The sequence below is a fragment of the Echinops telfairi genome, unplaced genomic scaffold (genome assembly GCF_000313985.2).
Source record: "Echinops telfairi isolate 266 unplaced genomic scaffold, ASM31398v2 ScPeMD7_60;HRSCAF=208, whole genome shotgun sequence".
Lineage (NCBI taxonomy): Eukaryota > Metazoa > Chordata > Mammalia > Afrosoricida > Tenrecidae > Echinops > Echinops telfairi.
The window spans coordinates 28,487,246-28,509,534 of NW_022103958.1; the positions used below are offsets into that span (position 1 = coordinate 28,487,246).

At 38.9% G+C, this 22,289-nt stretch overlaps 1 long non-coding RNA gene across 1 annotated transcript in view; it reads right to left on the bottom strand.

Moving 5' to 3' along the window:
• Positions 1-20,552: 20,552 nt before the first annotated feature.
• LOC123521772 overlaps positions 20,553-22,289 on the bottom strand; it is a 37,907-nt gene continuing 36,170 nt past the window's right edge. The window contains exon 3 of the long non-coding RNA XR_006680119.1: positions 20,553-20,624. This is a non-coding gene — a long non-coding RNA (uncharacterized LOC123521772). The remainder of the gene's footprint in view (positions 20,625-22,289) is intronic.

A 22,289-nucleotide genomic window follows, 5' to 3' on the forward strand; every position in this document is an offset into this window, starting at 1 on the left:
GTCCCTGCCCTGTTTCTCAGGTGACATGATTCTATCCCTAGTTAATGTCTTTTGATGGCCCTGCAACATGTCTCTAACTCTCCTAGCAATTCACAACAAATCCAGACATTCCAGACAATAGTCCCTTTGTGCTGTTGGGGTAGAAAATATAGCCTAGCTTTGCCTTTTGTGTCTGTTATGTCAAATGCTAGCCTCTGGGCATGCTTGCACTCCATCTTATTGGAAATTTCTGACTGTAGGAATAAAAGGAAGGGAATAATCCACCTGCCAGCCAGCTTTCCATGTGGGCTTCAGGAGAGCCCAGTCAAATGCTGTTTACGACTACATAACAAAAGGAAAGCATCTTACCAGCTGTCTCCTGCTGTTCCTTGTGCATCATGAAGAGTGCACTAATCTACATGCTTCTTTTTTTCACATCAATTTAAGCAGAAGCTGAGTGGCACTGTGGTTAAAGTGCATGACTGATAACAAAAAGGTTAAACATTCTAATCCACCAGCCTCTCCAGGGACCATTTATTATCATTTGCCTAATTATAAGAAATTGAATTTGTAGGTCTGCAGCCGACAGAAATGCATGTTGAAACAGCTATTCAGACTGGCCTGGGATTTTTGAGTACACGAGACTCAGAAATTACTGAGCCACAGCACCTGGGATGGGTAATGAAGGTGGGAAGGAGTTCTCACTTAAAAGGCATATTTAACTGCTGCAGCCTTTGTCTTCAAATGTTTCCAAAAATACTAGTTTTCAAAGTAAGCAGAAACACTATGTGTTCAATAAACCTAATTAGCAAGGCGCCCTCTAATTGGACTCAACAACTTGTTAGTATTTTCTTGAAGCAGCTCTCAAAATAACTGAAAGCATGCATTTTTGACCATCTTCAATTCCAAAAGGGCTATTTTTAGGCAATTTGATTTAACTGCCATTGCAGCTATTTCCTGAGGGAGTATTAACTAACCATTATACAGAAAAATACAGAATGTATGCTTAAACAATGAACTCGAATATATGTAATAAACATGTGTTGTCTTAAAGTGTTTCTTTTCTCATCCCTCCTCTTTTTTTTTTTTTTTTATTCTTCATCAATCCTGAGCAAATCAGAGTTTACACATGAAATCCAGACAGTTTGGTCCTTTAATGCTAGGAGGTGAATTTGCATAGTGATCAAAAACAGGAGCAACACACTCCTAGCGTCAAATGTAGACACTGCACTCATTGATTGTGTGACCTTGAACTAGTTACTTCATAATTTTGAGTCTAAATTTATATCTACAAACTGTTGCCAGTAGTAGCACTGCACTTATAACAAACTCACAGCCATTGAGTTGATTCTCTACAGGATAGAGTAGAACTGTTTCTTTGGGTTTCTGAGCTTGTGAATCTTTCCGGAAACAGAAAGCCTCATCCTTCTCTTGTGGAATTGCTGGTAGGTTCAGACTTCTCACCTTGCAGATAGCAGCCCACTGCATGACCTCCTACACCACCAAGGCTCCTTACTACATCCATAGGCTTCTATAAATTAATGAGACATAGCTTTGAGGGCTGCATTCAAAAGGCCTGCAATAAGAACTCAATGAAAGGGGTTCCTCCTATTAATCTTCATTAAACTGTGCATAATGGGCTCAACACAAGCATAGTATAGCAACTACACAGATGCACATACAAAAATATACCCTTTAAATGGATTGTGTCATATTTGATTTGCAAAGGAAGTATCAATATGTTGTGTAGGAGGAAGTCAGATCCTTGCTGCCAGACTGCTGTCTCATCCCACCATAGGGGTGGGCCTGCTCCCTGCTGCTGGGGACAATGGATAGGCGGAGTTTGCATCCTACTGAGAATGGTCTCTATCAGTTGGGCCAGGGACAGGCCAAACTAGCTGTCCCTCCTCTTCCTATAGCATGTATATCCCTAGATCACCCCCTCCCATCAGTGTAATACCTGTAGCATAACCCCTTCCTGTGACGTATGTCTCTACCTATATAGTGGGCTGGCATGCCCCCAAAAGGTATATAGACGTGAGTCAGCAATATAGCTCTCTCGGACTCTGACCTCCCTGACTCTTCCCCCTCTCCCTTGTTCCCTTATCCTCCTTCCCTTCCCCCTCTCTCCATGTGGACCACCAAGCTGGGCTGAGGTGAGCAATGCTACCATGCAATGTGTCTGACTGTATTGTTGTATTATCTCTCATGCTCTCAATGACTTTAATATAATACTTATATATCTCAACCGCACAATTGTGCTTTACTGAACCCAGAAGTAGTATTACTGAACCCGTGGGTAGTATTAGTAGCAGCGGGTGGGGGCTGGCACCCCACTCCCCCACGCCACTTTTAATTTAATACTACATTGTTGTAACAATCTGTTTGAAAATGTTTGTTTAGTAACAGAAAACACAACTCCCCAGCCCCACCACACTCTCAGTCTGAATTTGCTCCTGCAGTAAGAATTAAAGAGGTATGCTGATACTTGGATTGATTCTGTTGCTAAGTGATATGATGGATTGATTGCTGCTAGGTCCAAGCTTTACTTTGGGGGTGATGGAAATGTTCTGAAACTTAAAGATGGTGATGGACACACTTCATAATGCATATATTAGAAAAACACTGAAGGGTAGATTTTAAAATAGTGGATTTTGTGTTTGTTAACTTTATAACGCCGAGCATGATGTTTTTGTAACATTTAATTAAATGTATATATTAATATATATTGATAACTATGAAAGTAAAGAATGAAAACAAAATTTTTTTTCATGAAATTAAAAATTCAGGCATTATAGGGTTAATTATATCTCAACAAGGAAATACTTCAATATATATAGGGAAGAGGCACCAATAATTTAATTAAGGTCTTGTTTAAAGCTTTAATTTTATTCTAATGGAAGAGATTCATTTTGTAAATCCATAGTCTAAAAATTTCCCTCACCTATATATTCCGAGGTCCAAAAATATTATTTAAGTAATTTTTCCCTTTCCCAGTGGAAATTCCTAGAAGTTTACAAAGTTAAAACATTTTCTCAGGATTGCACATAATAGCTGCTTTCAAATTCTAGTAGTGTTCACTATTATGTTACTTCTTACTTTCATAAAAGAACATTTTTCATTTAGCTCCATTTTAGTATTTATTTGATATAGAAAAATTTATATATTACTTTTTAATAGCTAAGCTAACCAATTCAACTTGCTTTGTAATCATGATTACTAATATGTTCAAAGGATTTGGGGAGCATATAATAACAGTGAGACCAGACCTAAGGAAATTACAAAGTTTTTCTAGAGTCAGTAACACTGGCGTTAGGGTGTTACTTCACTTCCTTTTTACTGTGTCTCTGTTTAAATTAAATTTGTTTTTCTCTCCTTTTACCTCACATCTGAGTTGAGCTTGGGTCAGTAACTCTGCTGATATTAGTTCTTTATATGTTGAGGTTGATCAATATATATTTTGTGACCAATAGAAAACAATCACTAAAATGGTCTAATTCCTTTTCTACTAAAGATGGTGTGTTATCTGAAACAATGAAGCATTTGATTTGAGTCTAATCAAATTAATGTTTCTGTTTTATTTTGTTTTAATTACTTCTTTTTGTCATTCACTACCACAGCCTTTGAAAATAAGGGGATTAATTCCAAACTAGTTCTTACTTTTTGATTACATAAGCAAATAAAATCTAGAATTACATGAAGCACAGCTACAGCTCTTAAATTCAAGTGATTGCTCACCTACTGGGCTCTGTGCTTGTTTTATGCCATCGTTGTCGTCATTATCATCATCATCATATTCATTTGCTTGTTATTTTCCAGGAATTTCCCCATCATTTTATGTGAAATATTATATATATGCATATACATGCATACATATTAGCATTTTATTAGGAGGTCTTATAGATATTATTACAATCCATATTTCAATTGGATCAAGCATAACTATACAATTGCTGTCATCACTTTCAATACACTTTCTTTCTTCCTTAACTCTTTGATATCAGCTCGCCTTTATCCTCTCTCCCTCCCACCCTAACACACGCATGGACCCTTAATATATTGTTGTTATTATCGCCATATCTTACACTAGCCTATGCAGTTTGTAAGCCTACTTGTCTCTAGCCATTAAATTGGATCTTTCAATAGGTTAGGGCACGCCTGCAAAGGAGACCCTGAAAAGATAAGCCCTACCTAGTACTTTGAGTGCTCTGGACATTGGCAGTGGAAGAGACTTCCCTATGGGGCTATTGACATATTGCAGAATAAAAAAGGAATCTTTTGGTTTTGAATTTTGAAACAGTGGTTTGTGTCTCAAGCTGGAAAAATCTGGAGTCATGAAGAACTCCCCTCTCTAGGAGTGAATGTTTAATGGAGACTATGGGCAGCCTGAAATGCTTGTTAGGTGACCACCTGGATCCACTTGTTGAGCAGAAGTGGGAGAAATGCAGCAGTAGGGAGATAGGTTGCGTCTGGCCAGTGACACACATAGACCTGGCTCATAGGGACTAGAGGAGTAAACAAGAGTGGGTTGACTGGTCTGAAGTTCATGACCTAGCCCAAGGGGGCTAGGGTTGTTGAGAATTTGTAATGGGGCCAATGGTCTAAAGCAGCGGTATTCAACCTGTAGGTCATGACCCCTTTGAGGGTCGAATGATTAATGACAGAAACAACATTACAGTTATGAAGTAGCAATGAAAATAATTTTATAGTTTGGGAGGAGTCACCACAACATGAGAAACTTTATTAAAGGGTTGCAGCATTAGGAGGTTTGAGAACCACTGGTTTAATGACAAAGAGGCCAATGGGCACCCTGGTGAGGCTAAGTGATGCAGCCCACATTGAGTTGGCCAGAACCCTACCAGGTGAAGAAAGGGGTTTTGAGCCTGGGAATTGGTGCATAGTGCTGCTACTTTATGGATTGATTTGTCCTGATTGATTTGACTTTGCTGAAAAGATGCAGACTCACAAGGTTCCAAGTGGAATGATGAATCTGCACATGAAAAACCTGGTTGGTTTGTCAGAGAACTGGGTTGATACAAGTGGGGAGTATAGACATTGGATACCCAAAATGGTAAGATAAAGGCCTAAAGTGGCTGGTTTACAAATTTTCATGGATGAGGTAATGTGTTGGTAGAATTATAAGATAAAGGTGTATGTGTTCACATAACTGCATTCATTAATTATAGAATATTTTATTCTTTTCACTTATAGAACATTATATTAAATGAGGGTGACACATTTTGAGTTGTATGCATTTTAATTTTATCTGGTTAGGTACAAATAGGATTTTACTATTTTCGCTGTTTTAAAAATTATGTATGGTAAAGAATTGTGTAAAAGTATCAAGTTGACAAGGGGTGGTCTGTGGTAGATACATAATATCCTGTAAACGTGAGGGTACTAAGAGTGAAGGGATGGAATTTAGCCTGTCAATGAAGTCGCAGCTTGAAGATCTCACTTTGAGGCACTACAGAGATAAATAGCTCACTGGAGGCTGGACCCACTCTCTCGTTTTTGCCTTCCCTTTCCTGCTATTGAACCACCCTCAGGATCTGGGGAGCCACATGCAGATGCTTCCACCATCCATGGATCTTCAGGACTTCCTATCCATCAGCCTGTGATCTTCCTGCACTCAGCACCATTGCATGTGCTGTGAGAGTCTAGAGAAGAATTTTTGGACTAATATCAGACATATGGGATAATATCAACTTTTGGACTTGACCTGTACTGGGATGAGATGTTTTCTCAATGTACAATTGTTGTTTGATATAAAGTTCTTTCTGATACACATATAAGTGACTCTGAATTTGTTTCTCTTGTCAACCTGTACTAATACAATGATATTAACACATATATGAATTAAGTAATTTTTCTCATTGCACAAAGTCAGAAAATAAATTTCCAGTCCTCAGACATATATAGTCCTTTTCTGTAGTCTATGATTTTAAATAATATAGTGCTTCCTTCATATATTAAATATCCATAAGAAGTAGATAGAAATTTCCCTAATTTATCAATAAGGGTACTGAGCTTCAGAAATATGAACATGGCCAAGAGAAGTATAACAATTCAAAAATCCCTTCTCTCAATGAGTCTACTCTGACTTATAGCTCTGACCTGATAGGACAAAGAAGAGCTGTCTTACAGCATTTCCAAGCGGTGAATCTTTACCTGAGTAGATTGCTATCTTTTCTCGTGATGAGTAAGTGGAGCGTTTATATGACTGACCTCTCAGTTAGCAGCTGAGTGTTTCATCCAGTGTGCTGTCAGACTCTTTTAGGACCACCAAGTCTCTATCCCAGCCCAGAACAATCACTGCGCTCCACACTTATGTTCACCACTGAGTCAAGACTTCTCAGTTGTAATACATGTCAACTCCCATTTTGCATGTCCAAAACTGAAGATAATTTACATTTATAGGTCCACATATTTTGCCTTTTTGTTTTATTCAATAACAGAACCTTTTTTTTATGTACCCTGGGATATGACTTGATGGTTTTAACTCTTTCACCCCATTCTCCACACTGAAACCAAATTATTTTCTTGTAGATATCATCTTTCTGTCTGATTCTGTTAGCATTACCATGCTCATTACCTCTTATTGTACACTTGACATGATAGCAATGACCACCCAGCCTTTCGGTTTCCTTTCTCTGGTTTTTGTTTGGGGTACTTATATACTAGCTCAGAAATTCCTCTTATTCTAGTAAATGCCATGAAGTGGCACCTTTTTCTCTAATAACCTTTTTCTCTAATAACTGTTATTATGCATTTATTTACATGAACATGACTTAACTTCCTTTTAAATGAATATACAAAATGTGTCAATATATTGTATTCATTTTCTATCAATACTATAAAAATAGCAGCTTGCAAACAAGCAGGCTAACAAACATACATATATTTATTATCTCACAATTCTGTTTATTATCTCTGCCCTAAATTTCACAAAGTCTAAATCAAGGTAGGTTCTTATTTGAAGATTCAAGGATGTTTCTATTTCTAAACGCATTTTGATTGTAGACCAAATTCAGTACTTTGTTGCTCTAGGACAGCGGTTCTCAACCTGTGGGTCACCACCCCTTTAGGGGTCGAATGACCCTTTCACAGGGTCGCCAGATTTATAATAGTAGCAAAATTACAGTGATGAAGTAGCAATGAAAATAATTTAATAGTTGGGGGGTCAGTACCACCTGAGGAACTGTATGAAAGGGTCCCGGCATTAGGAAGGTTGAGAACCACAGCTCTAGGACAACATCTCCTTCTTGCTTACTAGTGGTTGGATAGAGATCATTGTCAGCTTCTAGAGGTCACCCAGCTTCCACAGCTTGAGTTCTCCGTTATCTTCAAAGCCAATGATCAGCTGAGCCCTTCAAAACCCTCTGACCTATCCTCTGCTGTCTATTCCCTGCCTCTCGCCCCAATCCCTCTCTTGGTAGCAAACAATACAGAAGCATCTCTACCTTTAAGGCCCCACGTAATTAGATTCATTCCCACCCAAATATTCCAGGATAATATCTTCAAGTTCCAAATTTTGAATTATATTTGCAGAATCTTTTTCCATGGAATGCAACCAATTTGTAGGTTTGGATGTTTGAAATATTTGCCACTGTCCCTTTTCCCTAAAACCAAACTGATTCCATTGCCGTTCAGCAGATCCAGATTCACGGTGACTCTCGGGGCAGAGCAGAACTGTTCCTGAAGGTTTCTGAAACTGGAAACCTTTTGACAGCCAGCGTCTCCTTTCTTTTCTGAAGTGACTGTCAGATTTCTACAGCTAACTTTTAGTTAGCAGAACAATGCTTAAACACTGTACCACCAGGCTATTTTAATTCAAATTATTTCTAATCAAACTGACTGATTACCCATGTGGTTAAGGGTCAAAATGAAGAAGTGCTTCCAAGTTTAGCTGATGTTCAAACACAAAGAAAAATAAATGTTAACATATTGATTTAATACTGTGGCTTATTCTTATAACTTGGTGGTGGAGAAAGATCGTGTTTGACTATTTGCAGCTCGTGCTTTAATACAGACCTGTTGTTGCCTTTTGTACTTTCATACAGATTGCTTTGTGATACTGTAATGTCCAAAGTGATCGTGAAGATGGTCATCTAAGTGCAGGTTTTATTTTCTTCTAAATACTGGTTTTACCTTGAAGTAAAATAAAAGATATTTTTTATGGGATGCAGTTTGTATATTGTATCATTTTAATATTTGTGCAACAAAATACATGTATCTCATGTTTGTTATGAAAAAGAATTCCTGTAGATCCACAGCAATTAAGGTCTTATAGCAAAATTTCATACAGCAGTTGAAACATGTTATTCCAATAATCTTTCTCCACATACCAATGTGAAATTTGAACCAGCTTCAATTATTTACTGTGATCAATTAAAACTCACATTAAATTCCACTCTAATTTGTAATTCATTTAATGTTCCTAAAATCCTAATAAAATAAAACAATACTTTTAATATAATATCTCTAGCTTTCATTATAATGTTAACTAGTTGAATTTTTCACAGTAGTTCTTTCTTTACAAATAAATGTCTGAAATTCAATATAGTTAGAAATTATGAAGTTATCTGTATCATTTACGAAGCCTGTAAGATCCATTGATTGCTGGTCTCTTGCCTCATTCTATTGCTGACTTAAAGGTTACATTCTCATTGATGAAAGTCTACCAGGAGGCACAGCAATAGAAATTATTGATGACCTGTCCAAAGGAGAAAAATGCAATTGTGATTTATTGTGATCTGTACTAAGGCTTCAAAGTTGAGAGGTAGTTGCATTTGTTTTCACTAGCTTATAAACAAGCACTTCAAACCACGGTGAATGCTGCAGGATGCTGAGATAAGTTTCTTAATTTCTTTCCACGAGGTAGAACTGCATGATTAAAGATATATTAGCTCATGGTTCTGAACCAGGCTTTTCTCTGGGACCACTTACATTTCGAGCTCTGCCCAGTGGAAGATGACAATGAAAATGCTGCCATTTGTTGAAGGACCACCATGTGAACACTCTTCTGCTAAGCATTTCTTAGACATGGACACCTTTATCAGAGCAACCATCTCCTACATTCGACATCACTATTTCAACTTTGTACAAGCTGAGATTCAGGATACCCTCAGAACTTGTTGAATGCTCAATGTAATTTGTAGTAGCAATTGAGTTGCAAAACTTTTGCTCTTGACCATTGATGCTCCTATAACCTACATATCAGTAGGCCATTAAAAGGAAGACAAAGTATTTTACAAGTAATTGTTATTGTGTCTGGCTCACCACATGCCCACTTTCATGCATACAGATATGATCAAATCTCTTGCCATCTTTATAACCTTCTCTACATGCTTCATTGGTATCACTTATAATTCTCTGACTTATTCTCCCACCTTGGATTTAAATAACCATTGTGACAATCTGTTTTATATCCCAATCCCAATATTTCTTAATTGCTTTCCATATTCTGTATATTCGCCCAGAAATTATACCTAAGATGTGTTTCAACTTTCTCATTACCTCAAAGTGCTTCACATTGGAAATATTAAACTCCAACATCTCACCCTCATCACAACCACTTTTTGTTCTACCCATTTGTACTTTTATCTCCTTATTTCATTTATCTCTCCTATGTTCGTACCTCTTCATTTTATCTCAATCTATTAGCTCCCTTGGTTTTCTTAAACTTACTTTTCAATATTAGTAAATGATGGTAATGACATCAAGAATAATGTTCATCCTTTTTGCAACTATGTGCTAGACAATTTATTATTTGTATGGATTGTATGGGTGAAACAAACCACACAAAATCAATCCCACAGGAAAGAAAAGGCATAATTACCATGGGAACACATGTCTCCCTGTGTGATTCCAAAGTCTTGGTCATTTTAGGGCTGTCTTTATAGTGGAGCTAGACTGCATTAATTGCCTCTCACCTTTTTGTGAAACTTCTCACCTGTCCCGGAAAGCTCTACCTTTAAATTATCACTAAAAGAATACATTCCCAATTGGGATAGTTCCCCCAAGAGGTGCAAATTGGTTCTCGGTAGTTGAAATAATCCTAGATAGTACAGTTACTTGCTGTTCTCTCAACAAAGATATAGAGTATGTCATAGAATTAAAATTTCATAGTAGGAGGGTGATTAAGGGAAAAATGCCTAAAAGATGTCATTGGGGAGATGATACTGAAAAAAAAAATGGTGGAAAAACAGTTCTATAAAGTCAATATTGTACATAACCTTTCAATGTTGAGTCTTCCATATTGTACATTAACTTTCTTATTCACTTCAGCTCTTTTTCCAACTCTACTATTCCTTCAAAGCCTGATAACCCTCAAGGGGGAACAAGTGTACATCTCAAAGGATGAGCATTTACATACAGATGGTACAAGTCCTTACATCTTACTTCATAGAAAGAATTTAAACTTTCAAGGGGGAAATTTCTCAGTGATCGATTCCTGCTCACCTCCTATCCTGTTACGTGAATGTAGAATACGCCTCACAGTTCCTTTCCTGTCACAGCAGAACATCTGCCTGCCTTCACCTGCCATCTGGTGGCCCAGCAAGCCAGGGCTCAGCCACCTTAAGCTTTGCGAACAGTTCATATACTGTTGTTCTTTCAGGCCCCACTATAACTACTGAAGGTGTGATAGTACACGTGCTTTGGCTGTAAATAACAAAACATAACTAGCAGTTGTTTAACAGATAGAGGTTAATTTTCTCACATGAAAGAAAACCTGGAATTTGACATTTGCTGCTGTAGGTCGAGGGCCTTACCAATATCAGAACCAGCGTCTCCTTAATTATCTGGGCCTTTGACTCATAATCCCCACATGCCCCTGCAACTTTGCGTCCCACCTTTTTTGAAGCCTTTGATAAAAGCGCTCTTTGGTCATAACGGTTAGGCCTGCCTGTAGAACTGCCAAAGCAGAATTAGAGCATGGGACAGTGACATTTAGCTTTGCAAACCCCAGTAGTGTTGGCAGACATAAATAAGGGAATTTGGGAGAGGTGCTTTGTCAATTTACAGAATCTAGCATTGCATTTATGTTTTCTCTTTAATCTTTTAGCTTTAAAATATATAGATTTATTGGTAGTTCATGTGTAGTAAGCCTCATTGTGTGACCTTCCTCTGTGGCCTCTGACCTCTGAGTCTTAGGCTCTGCAGGGTTGTACTGAGGAAACCCTTCCTGATTTTCCACATCCCTTCTGAGTTCTTGACGCTCTTTCTCAGCCCTGACCTAGTAGTCATCACATTTCCATTCACTTCCTGTTTTAAGGAGAAAATTTAACCATCTTATGTGTTGAATGATCCCCTATTGTGTGTAACTGTGTCTACATATTTTATCCCTCGAGTGCCTTTTAATATATTCTTAGTAGACAAGAACAATACACAGTATTCACCATGACAACTTTAATAAGACCATGAATCCATGTTTGTTTGTTTGTTTTTTTGCTTTATTTGTAAATGTTCAGAATTAAGTAAGGTTATCAAATAACACTCATTCAACTGCTGTAAGGTGTGAGGAAAAAGACAGGTGGGGGCGGAGAGAGAGAGAGAGAAGGAAGGTAGGAATGTTAGCTAGTTAGAGATGGGCAATGGGAAGGCAGTGATGAGGGAAGGAATCAGGAATAAACTGCAACAGAAAGGAGAGGGAGAGACGTGTTTCCACTCAAAGGAAGGTGAAGGACAGACTAGTACACATCCCTTGTCCATGGACGAGCCCAGAGATAGTGAGGAGATAGTGAAAGGCTGGGGGAAGAAGACAGGATCTTCACATTCCCCCCCAGGGCTGAGTAGACTCCAAGGTTTGCATCGGAGACAAGAGCACAGCAAGGAGTCTGGGTTGCTGGGCTGCTGAGACTCACACACCTGAAAAGAAGAAGTACCTTCCAGTGGCCCAGCAAAGGGCAGAAGAGCAACCAGAAAGCCAGTTTATCATGGGAGGTCTGCCGTCGGTGGCATATAAGTCCAACTTTACAGGTTGCCAGGCCTTTTAGACTAGCTAAGGACCGTTGTTTTGTTTTCTAAAGTATCCCCTCCAACAAAACGACTCTGTTCAAACCTTTCCTCTGACTCTCGTCTGGATTTTTGCCCCACCTGAAATCTTTCTTTTGAGTGGGATAAGAACTCAGGAGTGGAGAAGCTTGAAATGCTAAACCACCTCTGGTAACAGAAAAAATTTCAGGAATTAGATTTACAAAGACCTATGTTAGAATTTCGAATTTGTCTCTTTTAACCCTTTTTGAATCATAGAAATGTATTTCATGTTCCTACTCATTAGTTTCCTTTGCAATAAATTGAATATTATATTATTCATCTCATGTACATCAAAGCATATTTCTAAAATAAGATTAAATCATAGATATAAACATGTTTTTCGAATTTTAAATGCCGTATATACTCATGTATAAGCTGAGTTTTCAGCACATTTTTAAAGCAGTTTTTGTGGTAAAATTAGGTGCCTCGGCTGATATTCGGGTCTACTTATACTCGAGTATATACAGTAGTTTGTGGTAGTCACAGAATCTGTTGTCAATTTGAGACTTAAGATTGAAGGGATGAAGTTTAACCTGTCAATCAGGTCACAGCTTGATGACCTCATTTGGAGGTGCTAAGGAGATAAATAGCTCACTGGAGGAAGGACACACAGCCACTCTCTGTGAGACATTACTGACAGCGAGCCTGATAGAGTTATGCTGGTACAGTCAGAGCCCTGGGAACTGAAGGAGCCACGTGGAGACCTCTGCCAGTGCTGAGAAGCTCTAACACCACTGGATCCACAAGACTATCCACTCACTGGACTGTGATCTTCCTGCATTTGACATTATTGCATGTATGTGTGAGTCTAAAGAAAAATGTATCAACTAGTATTGGACATATGGACTAATATTGGACTTATGGACTTAATCTGGACTAGGCTGGGGTGTTGTCTTAATGTACAATTACTCGTTATGTAAAGCTCTTTCCAATACACTTATGAATTTGTTTCTGTGGTCTACCTGGACTAACACATATTTACAAAATACTAAGAAGTACTTCTTTCTGTGGATAATAATAGAGTAATAGGTAAAAATTTGGGCTGATAATCACAGTCCGCAGTTTGAACCCCCAGTTGCTCTGCAGAAGAAAAATGAGGCTTACAGCTCCTGTAAAGATCTGCAGCCTTGGATGCCAAAGGGAAGTTCTGTTCCAATCTATTAATTCGATGGTATGAGTTTGTTTGCTTTGGCAATCATTTCATATTTATATCCTATTATCAACTCACATAAAGATTTGATGGTCTTTTCTTCTTTAAAAACTTGTCAAACCAGGAACTTCCCATTCGTTCCCAAATGCGTTAGTGGGAAATGGAAATGGTTGACATTGTAACGTTTAACCATGAGGAATGTTTTCTTTACAAAACAATTTATATTTGCATTTGAATCTATGTTCTATAGACAACTATAGTATGTTTAGAAAATATTGTCGGATAAAAATTCACATAAAATTATTTCAGGGTGGGAAAAGGGTCTTCTTGAAAAGAGAAGAGAGAGGCATGTAACAATTGAAATTTACAGCAACTACTTGAAAGCTCACTGGTTTAAACCCAGGAGCTCTCTGCTGGCAAGATGAGGCTATTTGCTCTCATCAAGATTTACAAAGAGAAAACAAAAACAAAAACTCATTGCTATCAAATCAGTCCTGACCCATAGTGATCTTATGTGGCTCTGTGGATTTCCTAGTCTTCATGGGAACAGAAAGCCTCATCCTTATCTCCCAGAATGTCGAGTGGCTTTAAACGGCTTATCTTGATGTGAGCAACTCTGCAGAGCCCACGAGGCCACCAAGGCTCTTGGGACTCATATACAGGGTAGCTCTGAGCTAGAACCAAGCCAATGGCTGTGGTGTTCTTTTTCAATAAAGTTGCTATGGGTCAGAATAAAAATGTATCAAATGCTTCCTCATTTAGTTATCACACCAATCTTTTGAGGTAGGTACCCATTGTCCCTAAGAAGCGAGGGAAAAAATTCCTCAGCATGAATAAGTAATTTGCCTGAGACTGATGTTGGACTCAGTAGCTCTTGCAATCTAAAATTGCCCAACCTGCACTTCTGCCTGAATAAAGTGTATGAGATTTTCATTATGGTTTTCATAAAGTTTCTTTTTCATTGCGGGGGAGTGGGTAATTAATCAACATAGGAAAAAAATAGCATAAGCAAAGAGACCATAAGCCATCCAATATTACTTTTTTCTTTTCGCATATTTGAAGTTAATGGAGACAGGCTACAGGGATGGACATGGAAGGTAGTGTGTTTCATAAAGGAAAGGAAAAAACAGCAAACCACTCCTGGTGCCACCCTGCTGTGGGAGCACAAAGACATCTGAAATGCTTTGAAACATATGTATCTGGTGAAGATCGTGCCAGTGGTGAGGAATGAGGAAAAGGAATTAAATAGAGAAACACAAATCTTTCAGGAATGTAGTTTGAAATTTTAAGCATTGATTAAGGAAACGCGTACAGCAGCTAATTGTGGACTTGATTTCGGAGTCCAGCGTGGGGTTTGTGCTTCATTGATTCCATGTCGAAGACACTGTTTGGGAATGGAGAGGTCGTTTTTTCAGGTTTCAGTGGAGCAATTATGCTCAGCTATGCGTGGGTCACACTGAATAAGACACATATGCCCAGTATCCTCCGAAGCTAAGTGGTAAAGGACGTGTTTGCGTTCCCCTAAGTTAGTGTGATGTAGCTAAGATATAAAGATGCAGGAATTGGTTTACTCCAGTTCCACTCCAGCCAGTTACGCTTGAACAGGTTAGTGGATCTTTATCTAAGTTTGATCTCTTTTCTTTTAAAAAAGATAAAACTTATAAAGAGCTTATCAAAGAGTCTGTTACAAAATTAAATTCAATAGACTGAGCGTATATGTTCATTTCTTTGTGATACTATGCATTAAGCACTGCCTAAAACAAAACAAAAATCTTTCTAAATGTGCTGCTTTAGTAACTTGCCTCTAGGAGGGGAGATTTATAAGGAACTAGGCAATTACAGTCTGTGTTTATAAAGCTGTCGATAGAAAAAAATGATGATGCTGTAGTTATACACAGATGCATGATCAGAGATGCCTGCCATGCTGGTAAATATTCCTGTTGATTTTCTACTCATAGTGGCTCTGAGTCTGCTAGGATGTTATCTTTCTAGGTGTGTGTGGTGGTTACCTAAGTTGATGTCAAATTGTTAAATAAGTGTTGGAGTGGAGCCTAGCCTGTCAATCAGGTCACAGTTTGATGGTGTCTCCTTGTGGGCGTGGCCTTCTCATGAGGATTCTGGGAACTTGCTCTCTTTCTCCCTAGAGGTGGGACACACTTGCTCTCCACTTCACCTTCATGCTGACAAGCCATCTGGAGCCACGCTGAGACCTGAGCAAGCCATGTGGCAGAGACCTGCGCCAGCCCTGTGATACTTCCACCCTAATTGAATCCACAAGACTTTCCATCCACTGGCCTGGGATCTTCCTGCATTTTACATATCACATTAGCTGTGTGAGTCTGAAGATGGGTTTGTGGATGAGTACTGGAATTAGGGACTAGTATTGAACTCACAGACTTGGTCTGACTAGGCTGGGTTGTTTTCCTGATATATGACTACTTCTTGATATAAAGCTGTCTCTTATACATAAATGGGTGTCTCTGGATTTGTTTCTGTAGTCTACCTTGACTAACACAGTATGGATAGCTGGGTTTTCCCCCCCCACGGAGCCACTGGAAGGGCTCATTCCACCAAACTTTCAGCTTCTAATCCATTGCCTTCCAGCAGATTCCTTAGCTAAGTGGACACCTTGGCCAGATGAAGAATGAAATGGCTGGGCACGGGAGGAAAGAGAGAAAAAAATATATCAAACTAGAAAAATTGGCAGTTGGCCCAGAGTACTGCAATGACAGCTAGCTTTTATAGATGATACATGGTGAGGATTGATGAGACTAGGGAGAAAAAGCAAAGCTTTTTAGCATTAAGATCAACCTGAATTTGATTCACTTTTTGATTCAGACCTGAGAAACAGTAGGAATAAAAATATTTAAGATACCAACCAACGAGAACAATAGGTGCTTCAGTAAAGGAATAAAATTAAAGAAGAAATTGTTGGTCTGAGAGCTGGCCATGGGTCTGGTGTGTCCTAGGAAGATAAATCCAGGTCATATCCATCAGTATATAGAGAGTTCAGCACCAGGGCTGTTTCATAGAGGTACGGGGTCTTTAGTATATAACAACCTTCATAATCATATAACATTCAAATAGGTATGGGGTCTTCAGTATATAACAACCATAACAATCATTCTTTATAGGCCAGCCAAACATTGGTCCTTGATTTAGACTAAAATAGTGCTAAATTTAAATCATGGCTTTAATTTCATTAAACTTACTTCATAGTAAGTTAACATTCTTCCCCTGTCCTGTATCTGTTTTTCCTGTATCTCTACATATTTCACAGCATGACATTCCACTTACCAATAAGTGGGCCAGGGGTTGAAACAAAACAAGATCTACTATTAGAAATTAAATTGTGAATTAAATTTACAATTTAGAATTCAATTTATGGTATTAAAGTGGGGATTCAGGAACCAGGCAGAGGGTGTCATCCATCCAAATTGACTTACAAACCAGAGACAATCACATTTGTATAGTACTTTGCCAGTGCAAAGCGCTCTCGCATTATCTAATGTGATCTTCTCAACAGTGGGGTGAGGTAGACGGAGCAGGAGTGTGGTCATTTATTGGTGCTCTTCTAGAAACTTCCGTCAACTGTGATATCATCGTTAACCCAAAGGGACTGGTGTTATCGCTGCCACCACTCTGTAAAGGAAGAGCTTGAGACCTCACCGAGAAGGAGAGTGTATCCTGACAGCTACAATGATATGTGCTCTCCGCACTGAAAAGCTCAAAGAAATATATGTGGATACAAAATTTTTAAATTGAAAACTTTTCACAAGGATTATCATTTCAGTGTTTATGATAAAAATGTCTAGAAATTACTTTCTTCCATCGTTTATAACACTTACAGATTTTGAAACTAGATTCTTATCCCAAAAGCTTCATTTCAGTACATTTTCCCACAGTGTAAAAGAAGATTAGAACTTGGTTTTGGGAATCAGTAAGTAAAATGTGTCTCTTTCATAAAGCCTAAAGCCTAGGACCTGGAATACAAACAAATCATAAAACAAATTAAATTTTTCTTCTGTTTTTTTTTTATAAGAAGCAATAACAAAAACTCAAAAAAAAAAAAAAAAAAAGAGACTGATCTTAAACAAAACAAAGACAACTCATGCAGATGAAGGAGAGTCTCGATGGCATAAGGCCATACTGGCCTCCACAGATTTGTAGAAAACTGACCACTTAAGTACAAGGGAAGCTATAACAAAAGTATGATTATCAGCAGATCAATGCATCATAGTCCAGGCAGGACGTTAGAAGAGGGAATAGGACCACGGTGAGGACATGTACATTATGCTAGATAAAAGAATTTACAAGATTGTTCAGGGGTCAGCAGACCAGGAAGCCAGGACATGGTTCATGATCACATGCACACCAAGTTCCACCAAGGGTCCGGCTCCCTTACTGCCGTCAAGTCAATTCTGACTCATGGAGACTCCGCAGGACAAGTGTGTTAGTCTGGGCACTTTAGAGAAACAAATCCACAAAAACTCATATAGATGAGAGAGTTTTATATAAAGGGTAAGTGCACATCAAGAAAACATCCCTACCCAGTGCTGCCCAAGCCCACAAGTCCAACATTAACCGTATGTCCGACACCAATCCACAAAGTCCTCCTCCATCTCACAAAACACACCCTATGATGCCAACTGCAGGAGGCAAGCCGAATCAGTGAGCATGTAAGCATCTCAGCACTGGCAGGGGTCTCCATGTGTCTGCTCCAGCCCCAAGGGCTGCATCAGAGCAGGTTCATGCAGCTTCTCCTCAGGGATGTCTTGCAGGATGTGAGCCTTGCCAGCTGAAGCAGGAACTGGCTAAGGCAGCTGCACCCTGGTCCGACCCAAGAGACCCGAGAACTCGAAAGGTGAGGTTCACTGAGCCATTTATCCCTCCGCCCTTCAATTAACCCCACATGTGTTTATCGGTCAGGTTGGCACAATAAACTTTAAGTGTCATTCAATAGGGCAAGGCTGTTCCTGTGGGTTTCTAGTCTAGTCTAAGTCTACAGGAAGAGAAAGCCGCATCTCTCTCCCTCAGTGGGCTGGTGATTTTTGAACTACTGACCTTAAAGTTAGCAGCCCGATTCACAGCCACTAGGTCACTAGGGCTCCTTTTCTAAGCACCCAGGACTCCTTAAGGGCTAGAGTTCTCTTCCATAAACTGGCTAGGGAGTGGTATGAATCCACTTTCTAATACACTGTACCTGGGCCAAAGCTATTCACATTGCTAGTTAGCAGTTAGAAAGAATTCAGTGGTGACTGAATCTATGATGGAGACTCAAAAATGAATTTAGGGTCTTCCCTGTAAACTGTAAACTTTGGCAAATTTAGTGCTCTAGTGCTCAGAATTTAAGTTTATATACATATATATAAACTAGAAGGTCACAGTGACAGCACATTCTATGGGAAGGGCATGAGGAAAAAGGCATCCTCACAGATGGTTGGTAGAAAAGCAACCCGTCCAGGCCTTGTGGTGTTAAATTTGGAAATAGCTAACAAAATTACATACACGAGTGGACTTGCCATTTGACTCAATCACCCCATGTTCAGAAATTAAATTTGTAGAAACCTTGAAGAGTCAACTATTTTCATTGTTCTTTAACTCATTCAAGAATCAAGATGTAATATGTGGAAAATATAGTTCTCTGTGGTGGGAGTAGAAGCATACAGAAGACATATAAAACCCATGCCCTTCTGAGTCTGATATACAGATTCAGGAGAAATTATGGAGTGTAAAACATACACAGACAAGACAAGTATGAATCCAAGTGGGCAAAATTAAAGCAAAGGAAAGAAATGAAGGAAATAAATGGTATGGTAGCTATTAACTTAATAGGGAAGAATAAAAGAAGATTAAGTTAGGGTGGGTCATTTGAAAGTTCACCAAATTGAGAAAAAATTAAAATACCAATACTAAAGAGATGGGTTTTCATCTTTTCTTTAAGTCACCTATATGTTAAGCATAAAATTTTAAAACAGCTTTGTTATAGGCGGCATGGGATGTCCTTGATACGCTGCTTCCACACAGGAAAGGAAACACCTCCATCTAGTTCTAAAGGAAAATAGATTAGTTGATGACGGATGGTGCTTATTTATTGCAATGATTGTATCTAGCACAGAGTATTGAAGTTCAACATTCACATAGCTAGAGTTGTTTCACAAACTATTGATTCCCTTTAAAGGTAAAATAACCCTAGTTCAATTCATTAAAATGTAATATTTCCGAGCCAAGTTAGGGTCTGCATGCTAAATTATTTTTCATAATGGGAACACTAGTGCCAGTAGATTTGTTTTCTTTAATGTGGACGTGAGTGTATTGAAAACTAAAGTTACATTGTATTTAATAGAAAAATAGCCCGATAAAATGATTCCTTACTGACATCAAGAACAGATTTGTAATTGACAATTTTATTTCATTTTCCAAGTAAATGAAGCTCAGAGAGTTCTAGAAATTTATTGCTGCCTAATTCACAGATGTTCCAAAGATAAAATTATTGTGCTTCATTAAACTCTGTACAGGAATTAAGTGAAACAAAGATAAATATTATCACATACCCAACCTTGCAATAATGATAGTAGTAATTGATGAGTAGATATGGATATGGACTTTCAAGCTGTGGAAAAGCAAATGGGACTATAACTACTCATATATGTTGTATATATATTCATGTTAATAAGTACCTACATTTATTTGGCTTACAACCCCCTAATCAGAAAAAAAATATTCAGCACCCCTGCGAATTAACTATTTTTTTAATGTAGCTTCTAAATATCTGCAGCCCCCTCAGATTGTCCCAGCACCCGGTAGTGGGTAGGATTGCCCACTTTGGGAAACACTGAAATAGGAATGTACACAGAGGGCAAAGTTATGAGGATTTAACTTTGTCAGTATCTTCCTTCAAATTCTTACTCCGATCTATCAGGTAAGCCAACATCTGTTGGTGGGAGTAACAAAGGCTATGACGGAATAAGCCATATTAAATAATTCACTACTTTGTGGCCACGGGCCCTGTCTTGCATGGAATTGAGCACTGAACTCTGGTGCTACCAGGGCTCCTTCACGAAACACAATGCACTTGTAGAAAGCAGAGCTACAGAGCCGCTATTCACAAATGGACTCCTGCTCTTGGGCAGATTATGTAATATATGGCACAAAATAACATACCTGCTGAAGGATGTGCTATGGAGTAGATGATTTGCACAGATTCTAGAGCAAGGTGGGGAGTTATTATCTTTTTTTTTTCTGCTAAGGGCCTTTGGGATCTTTGTAGCATCAGTCATGGGCATACACAATTATTCACGTTTTTACAAAAGCCTGCTATGTTTGGTCAAATATTTACCTCCCCTGCCCCTAACAGGATGTCTGCAACAGCTTCTCTTGGCTAAGGTGTGTGCTCTCAACGGGCATCGATGGGTTCTCAGTCTTATCTGGTTCATGGGACTGATGTCTCCCTCCCCTGCTGGAAAGTATAATGAAATCCAGTAGGCAAGATCTACATATCTTGCTTTGAGAATTTTAAACTTACTGCCGTCAAATTGATTCTGAGCCCTAGCAAACCTGTGGAAAGGGGCATCAATGCCCCTGTGGGTTTCTGAGTCTGTAAATCTTTACAGCGCAGAAGGCCTCCCTCAGCTTTCTCCCACAGAGTACGGTGGCTTTGAACTACTGGCCTTGAGGTTAGCAGCCCAACATATTGTCAACAGGGCTTTTTTGTGCAATGTATAGTAAATAATTTAAATTGGAAAGTCAGCTCAGTAGGAAAGAGCAGTAGGAGAAGCTATAAAATAACCAAGACATAGAAAACCCTGATTGCATTCATTTGGAAAGCCATTGAAAGTCAAGCATGCTTTAGGAGGGTTGGCTAACAGTTGTGTGAAAGACTGGCAGGGGCACGAACAAAGGTGGAAATTCCACCAAAACAGTAACACCAACATCCCCAGAGACTTACTAAGCTAATCTTTAAAATCCTGAATATGTTCAAATCTAATAAACTTCTGTTTATAAAGAACTCTTTTTATTTGGCTGCCTAAAAAAGAAAAACAGACCCTACAGATAAATTATTCTTTTTAAATGTAACATTCACATCTCCCAGGGGAAATGATAAAAGTCCATTTGAGTCAGCAAAAGACTTAGACTAGGCATCGGTTGAATTTTGCACATCACTGATGCACGTCTTTAATAGGTTCCATGCTTACAGGGAGTAAGCATTCTCCCGAGAAGCCTGGTTTCTTTTCTCTCTCATTTTCAGTCTCTTTCTTTACTCTTCTTATTATGCAACTCTGACTTTTAAAAGAAATATTTTCTCTCTTCACACACTGGTCAATAACCTTCACCACCAACATATTCAAAAAGCCATTTAAATTATTTTTCTCTTTCAGTACAAAGAGTGACATGACACGAGACAGCATTTTCTCTAGGCGTATTACACGTCATATAAAGGCGAGGTTTTAAATGGGCCTCCTTGAATCATTCAGTATTCAGTTGAACATGTTAAGGGACAAGTCTGACTAAAGGAAAGTCTTCTGATATAATTTTAAAGCCAAAGCTACAAAACCACATATAGACAATTGTATAAACTGTTGAGTTCCTTAATCCGTATATATAGTGCTGTGAATTCTTGCATAGCCATTCTAGCCATAGGCTGTTTACTGCCCACCAAGTGGAGTGGGACTTGGCCTGTAGCCCACCAAAGAGATTGAATAACTTGTTAATAATGTAAACAGGGTGCATAGTAGCCTTGTGGTTATGGGACAATATCAATAGTGTAGACAGAACCCCAGTTATGGAATTGAGTCCATTTTGCCATCACAGTAGGGATAAAAATGAGCATCTCAGAGGCAGAAAGGGCAGAAAGGGCAAGACGTTACATGGGGACCCAAGGGACTTGTGTTGGAAACTCGTAGACTCAAGACCTAGAGCAAGCATGTGAGTGAGAGGGCTGTAACACTGAGATGGCAGCAGTGGTGACAGAGAAGTGGTGGGAGGACAGTGGCAACAGCAGAGGTGGCAGAACCAGGGAGTCGGCAGGAGATACAGCAGCTTCTCAAAACACGAAGAAAGCTGAGCATTTGAAAGCAGCAGGCTTGATGGTACAGTAAATGCCTCGGGGGACCCTATAGGC